Genomic DNA, 7,503 nt, shown 5'->3' on the forward strand with positions numbered 1-7,503 from the left:
CACCCAATGTAAATAGCGTGGTTTGTATTTCGGTTGCGGAACAAATGACAAATTCGGAGATAATTTGTATTTTACCTAACCATATAAACCTTAGCTATTTACACATTCTTGCCCGCCAGCCCTGTCCCCCAAGTTAAGTCCTACCTCTAAGTGAAGTGAAGCAAATCACTGGTGTGTGTGTGTGGGGGGGGGGGGAGGAGTAACAAGCTACCCCTTCCCCTACCCCCGCTAACTAACGCGGAGGTAGTTAACCCTCGCTAAAAACTATTGGCTCGTCATTTCAGCTACGCCGAAAGTAAACCCAATGTAAATAGCTAAGGTTTGTATGGTTAGGAAAAATATGAATTATCTCCAAATTTGTCATATCTTCTAGGTAATCTTAATGACAGGGACATGAAAAAATTGTTAATTCATGAATGGAAGGCATATTCTTCAGAGCTTAGAAGTGTTAGTTGTAGCAGTAATTGGATTCTGAGATGGTTGGATAAGAGCTTACTCATCACAAGGTGTTTTTGAGCCATACCATACAGGCTTTAAAAATTATTGCACCTTAGATTGAGGAGAAAATAGTTCAGTAATTAAATATCTCAAAAGCTATTTCATGGATTTACAGTTCATTTTTTAGAGAAGATTCCATCCATCAAATTAAAACCCCTCAATAAATTTAGCTCTTAAACTTGTACATCTTATACAATAAGATTTGACATTGTGGCTCTCATAACATCATTTAACCCTTTAACCCCCAGGCTATTTGGAAATTTCCAACCCTTAACCCCCAGGATATTTGGAAATTTCCGAACCTTAATCCCCAGAATATTTGGAAATTTCCGACCCTTAACCCCCAGGGGTTATTTTTTTCCCAGCACATTTTGCAGTATATTTTTTATAAATTGTTCTAACAGCCTTAATTTTTTGTCATAGAGAGGTCAGGTTGGTCTCATTCTCTTGAAAAATGCCTGAATTTTTTCAAAACATTATCAAAAATATGAAAACAATAAAAATTTTATAGCATTTTTTTGCAAGGACGTACCGGTACATCCATGGTGGTAAGGGGATGAGTTTTGTGAAACGTACCAGTATGTCCTTTGGGGGTAAAAGGGTTAATTGCGAGACAAAAAGTCTTAGGTAAGTAAGGAAAAACAAAATGATAAAATTCAGATTGTCTTTTTTATATTTTAGGTCATGATAAATAACATTTTATTAAATAAAATAAATACTCTATGAACGCTATGTCAAAGAAATCAAGATGATGGTAAAATAAAATGTTTGACAATCTTGAGGAGCAGCAGCCATATGGTATCAGGAAAAAAAAACTAATTTCTAAAATGCTACGGAACAAAATCAGCTGCTGCACTGTTGGGAAGATGCCGAGATATGTACAGTAATTCGTGAAAGATTAAGTCTATGATGTAGCTACTTAAAACAAAAGATCTATAAGCACCTTTGGTCTGGTGGTAATACTCAAGCTATCTATCTATAATGGCTGGAAAATTAAAACTTGCAAAACCTAAAAATATTTGATATACTTATCCAACCTTTATATTCATTTAACACTTCAACTTTACAACAGTTTGCAAATTGCCAACAAAACTTACAGCCTTTTTTCTGGGTCGACCTGTGCGGCCGGTGAATAGAAATATTAATTAAGCCTATATTTATGCATATTCAATTCTAACTATGTATAAATATGGATAAATATCCATACAACATCGTGTTCCGGCTTCGCTGGAGATAACACAAAAATTCATTGAGGTTAATGTTACACGATGTTGTATGGATATTTATCCATATTTATACATAGTTAGAATTGAATATGCATAAATATAGGCATAATTAATTCATTTCTATTCACCGGGCGTCACAGGTCTCTCCCCAGAAATAGATTTTTCCTTCGTCAAAATCCCTTTATTTACTTATTCCAATGTATTTCAAAAGTTCATTTCTCATCGTAAAAAGTATACAGGTACATAACTGTGCACTGAAAGTTCATAGGTAGAAAAGTTGGGGGAATGCAAGGAGCTGTTACCAAGTTATGTTAGGAAAATACTCGAGTATCCATTTCAAAGTCTCGGAAATACCGAATACCTGTGCTCTCGACTCCACCACTAGCAAGACGATGCCCTCTAATTTTTCTATTAGTATAATTCAGTTAGCAACCTACAGTACACACTTCAACTAAACAGACCTAGAAAATCATCAACAATGAAAGGATGTATTTATAAAAGTTCAAATCCTTTAGTGATCTCATGAACCATGAATTTCTTGCCAAATCATTTTGTGATCCCATGAACCATAAATTTCTTGTCTAAACGCCCTCATCGGTTTCATGATCTAGATGTTTTGAATGAAATGACACAAGTTATGGATCAACAAGTTAACAAATCTGGAAACCAATGATGTATGGCAACCTTTAATCTTTTGGCACTTGAACTTCAAGCTATACAATTGCGTAAAAATGGGAATAGTGACTTTTCATGTAACAACACTGTCATATGGATACTAGGTTCATCCTCTTGCTATAAATGATAAACCCTGAGTATGAGAGAGCCCTCTTCTAACAAAAACAGAATCTTACCCCCTTAAAATAATAAAAATGGGGTAGGGCAGAGGTTAATGACCAAAGAAGCACCTGTCCCAGATGCAAGACGAACAGATTTCCTACTCTAGGGACGGCCATGAGCAACTGTGAATTGGCAATAGCAGGCAAACTACAAGTGTGTTCTACTTTCATGATGGTCAATCTGAAAAGCCTCCTATTGGTTATGTAACATAACGAATACCGACCTCTGGAACAGGACAACCAACAGCTGTTTTAATGCCTTCAAGGTAAAATGCCCAGAATTGCCTCCCCTAACCAAAGGGATATAGGCACTTCTTCTGCCAGTGTCTAATGTGGATGGACATCCACTGATTTATTGACTTCAGGATAATTTGTAAAGCTTAAACGGAGCTTCCCATATCACAGTAAACAAATCTTGCGGTCAATTGTTACCTGTCACTGAACTTAGGATACGTTAAGAGTCCTATAATCCCAGAAAGTCTATGAGAGAAGCCCATAGCATTAACAAATGAATACCTGAAACCATAACAGCATGATTTGAAAATATTTTCATGTCTCCAGTATGTAACACACTGTAACACTTACAAAAATATACATCTAACCTCGGATGGCAATATCTCTAAATCTTTTATCCAAAACAGCTTTCATATATTTATGTTGTCACTGGCATTATCATCTTCCTTTTTCTTTATTCTATATTCTTTCCCACAAGAACTGGGAGAAAGACAATTGAAATACATCCTAAATATCTTCTGATATCATATCCTCGGCATAGGTTCGTTGGGTTTCGCCAAATTCTGAATCTCATCGATGCCCTTCTTGGCAACGCATGAAATATCGTCGATAGATTTTTTAGCTACACCAGAGAACCCATCCACAGACTTCTTAGCAACCAGGGAAATGTCGTCAACTGATCTTCTTGCACTCTCGGTAATCTCGTCGAAAGATTTTATTGTGTGTGAGAGTAGTTCCGTGGTACTGCGTTTGTAGGTAGACATGATTTCTTCCACTTCTCTATTTATCTTGCTTATAACAAACTCCATAGCATCACGACCCTGCGGATGACAAGAAAATGCACATTATGACCAATCAACAATTTTTAAAGTCAATGCATTATCAGTGGGATAACTATAACATACCTTTATCTACTCTACTGTACAAACTCTAGTATAGGTTCACCATTGATATTCCGGCAACTTTAGTTCGAAAGCCTAGCCAGATTTTGGGGAGCTTATTCTGTACCACACCTAAGGCTGGCTAATAATATAAAGGGAATTTGACAAAGGAAAAATCTATTTCTGGGTCGACCTGTGACGCCCGGTGAAAAGGGTCCTTCCTTACACTTTTCTGATATAAATACTTCCAAATATACCAGAGAAAGTTAAAGTATGGAATGCAGAGGTTACTACCCTCGCGTGAACACCCAGTGGGCGTCGTTTATAAAGCAGGGGCGTGTGAAAACCACTATTCACAGGCTGTCTTCCATTTAGATAATTCCTTCATCAAAGGGAAGGGCCGTAACAGAGGCCCTATCTACCTTGCCTGAACTACTCTACCGCACGCTTGTAGTAAATCCATTTTTTATGCTCTACTTGCAGCCTAACCAAGTAGTAGTTTCTTTACTTTAGGTAATTTATAATAATCATTAATGTATGTGACTGCATACAAAGCCCCTATGGAGAAATAGACATGAATTTTTCATATTTTCTATGGAGAACTGCTTAAATCATAATTCTCCTGAGTCTGCCCCATACTTTAATATGATACAGTTATTTTGTCCTAACACTACAGATGTCATTCCAATGCTATAGAACCCCAAAATATTCATGGTTAATATTCTTCTTTCATACAAATTTTGACGCTATTAGATTCTTTAAGGATGAGAGTAGCACAACATAATTTGATGTAAAGTATCATGGAAATCTCAAAGGTTTATATTCATGAAAAGTAACTACCCCTTCAACTGGTGCATTCACAGCAATCTTATCTATAAATGTATCATTATTCAATCTGAACCAGATTAAGAACCAGATTAAGTATTTCCAATTTAGCTAAATAATTCCTCACACCCGTTCACAGTCGATGGATATTTTCAGTTTGTTGTCACCTCAAACCGCAAAAGTTCAATTTTTTCAGTTTGTTGTCACCTCAAACCGCAAAAGTTCAATTTTTCAGTTTGTTGTCACCTCAAACCGCAAAAGTTCAATTTTTCAGTTTGCTGTCACCCCAAACTGCAAAGTTCAATTCTGTGAAATGTGACAATGTTGTATCACACCCCTTCAAAATTATATAAAATATTTTTTTAAAAATCTTTTAGGGCAATAAGGGAATAGCAAGTTAATTTGGAAATTAACCCTTTTTACCCCCAGGCTCTTTGGAAATTTCCAACCCTTAACCCCCAAGGGATTATTTTTTTCCCCAGCACATTTTGCAGTATATTTTTTTCAAATTGCTCTAACAGCCTTAATTTTGTCCTAGAGAGGTCAGGTTGGTCTCATTTTCTTGGACAATGCCTGAATTTTTCAAAAAATTATCAAAAATATGAAAAAAAAAAAATTTTATAGCATTTCTTTGCAAGGACGTACCGGTATGTCCATGGGGGTAAAGGGATGAGTTTTGTGAAACGTACCAGTACGTCCTTTTGAGGGGTAAAAGGGTTAATCACTCATACACTAGAAAAAGGAGATTAGTAAAACCAAGGCCAATATAGAGGAGGTCGGGCGGAGAGAAATGCCCGAGGCAAATTAGCGGGTCATCTGCCCAGAGATGAGGCCCGAAAGACAAGATCGTCGTTTTTTTTTGACCGCCTGGGGGTGATTTGAGGCACGCTGAGAGAGGTGAGTCACTGTAAATCTCCTCACCGCCTGACCTGCTCTATATTGGCCTTGAGTAAAACAGAGAATTAAAGACTTACCTTAAAAGAATTTTTAGTAATGCTGTTGAGGAGATAATTTTCCATATAGGAGTTTAACGGGACACCCATGACGGTAACGATTGTTTTCTTGCCGTAAGATAGTCTTTTCGCTATCGGAAGGATCTGGAGAATATGTTAATCTTTCATCCAAGCTGACTGTGTTGGAGAATGTTACCTGGAAAAAGTAGAAATACTCAAATCAGTATATTTCTGAAACAATAAAGTCCTTACTTCAAAATACCTGTGCTTTATATCGAGATTTTTGTTAAGCATGTGCTTTTAACATTTATGATCCCCATCAAACATTTTAACAAAAATTGACCAATCACATTTATATAAAAATTCTTCTTTTTGTTATCTAAAATGAGAGAGAGAGAGAGAGAGAGAGAGAGAGAGAGAGAGAGAGGAGAGAGAGAGAGAGAGAGATGAGAGAGAGAGAGAGGAGAGAGAGAGAGAGAGAGAGAGAGAGAGAGAGAGAGATTGATTTAAAGTTTTCAGGCATCCTGGAGAGAGAGAGAGAGAGAGAGAGAGAGAGAGAGAGAGAGAGAGAGAGAGAGAGAGAGAGAGAGAGAGAGAGAGAGATTGATTGATTCAAAGTTTTCAGGCATCCTGGAGAGAGAGAGAGAGAGAGAGAGAGAGAGAGGAGAGAGAGAGAGAGAGAGAGAGAGAGAGAGAGATTGATTTAAAGTTTTCAGGCATCCTGGAGAGAGAGAGAGAGAGAGAGAGAGAGAGAGAGAGAGAGAGAGAGAGACTTACATTTCTGGTCCTCATAGTCATTGTCTTCTCAGATGGATTCACCTCTGAATGTTCATAACCATAACAAATGCGATCAGCACCGAGTATCTGTGTGAGGGATTAGAAATCAGAAACAAATAACACTTGAATGCCTTAAATATATACAGTTGTATAATGCTGCTCAAACACAAAACTTTTTGCTGTCTAAAAATATATCAACCCTTTTACCACCAGGCTATTTGGAAATTTCCAACCCTTAACCCTCAGGGGGTTATTTTTTTCTTAGCACGTTTTGCAGTTAATTTTTTTAAATTGCTCTAACAGCCTTCATTTTTGTCATAGAGAGGTCAGGTTGGTCTCATTCTCTTGGAAAATGCCTGAAGTTTCTCAAAAAATTATCAAAAAATATGAAAAACTAATTTTTATAGCATTTTTTTGCAAGAACGTACCGGTACGTCCATGGGGGTAAAGGGATGGCTTTTGTGAAACGTACCAGTACGTCCTTTGGGGGTAAGAGGGTTAACACCTACAGAAATTAATTTTAGAATAAACTTCCAACAAGTCATTAATTTCAAGAAATACTCCTAGTCAATCATAAACACAAAGTTTAAACCATAGGAGACAAAAACAAACATAAAGGGAAACACATACCGTCTGTGCCCATGATGGCAGGCCCCACCGAGAACTGATGAGTCTGTGTGTATGCAAGACGCCGTTTTCCACATGCCGTTCTATGACATCAGTTCCGACGACAGCTGGGTTATGTGGATTGGGATATTTTCTCCAAACTGCTTGGGTCACAGTTTCCCATGGGTGACTGTAAATGTAAATTGAAAATTAAATATAATTACAGTAATAATTAAGCATGGTCACTGATTATTATTAGTCTAAGTTGGTAGAAAATATGCAGCACAAGTTGGCTAGTACAGTGGTAACGTGTTTGCCTCGCATTTGCATGGCAAGAGATCGATCCCCGCCAAGGCCGTGAGTTTAAGCTGTTTACTGGGGAGGCTACTGCTGTGGTAGGGCACCACAGTGGGGGTTGGGCTTGCCCGGCTGACGTTCTGGTGAGCATCTATTCTGATGAAACTAGAAATGAAACCAGACACCTTTAACCTTTGACACCTTTAAGTTATACAAAGAAAAAATTCCTTTAAATAACCCCAGCTCTTTTCTTTTGTCTTTCATAATAAGGTCACTAAATCATGTCAAATAAAAACGTATGGAGTTTGTTTTACCTATTTAATGTAATCTCTAAGTTAAAATAAAATGGAAAACCAGGACCACATGATCA

General features: G+C 37.3%; 1 pseudogene; it reads right to left on the bottom strand.

The window, feature by feature from the left end:
- Positions 1 to 1,145: 1,145 nt before the first annotated feature.
- Positions 1,146 to 7,031, bottom strand: LOC137657402 (protein slowmo-like; annotated as a pseudogene).
- Positions 7,032 to 7,503: the final 472 nt, after the last annotated feature.

The sequence above is a fragment of the Palaemon carinicauda genome, chromosome 1 (assembly GCF_036898095.1).
Source record: "Palaemon carinicauda isolate YSFRI2023 chromosome 1, ASM3689809v2, whole genome shotgun sequence".
Classification (NCBI taxonomy): domain Eukaryota; kingdom Metazoa; phylum Arthropoda; class Malacostraca; order Decapoda; family Palaemonidae; genus Palaemon; species Palaemon carinicauda.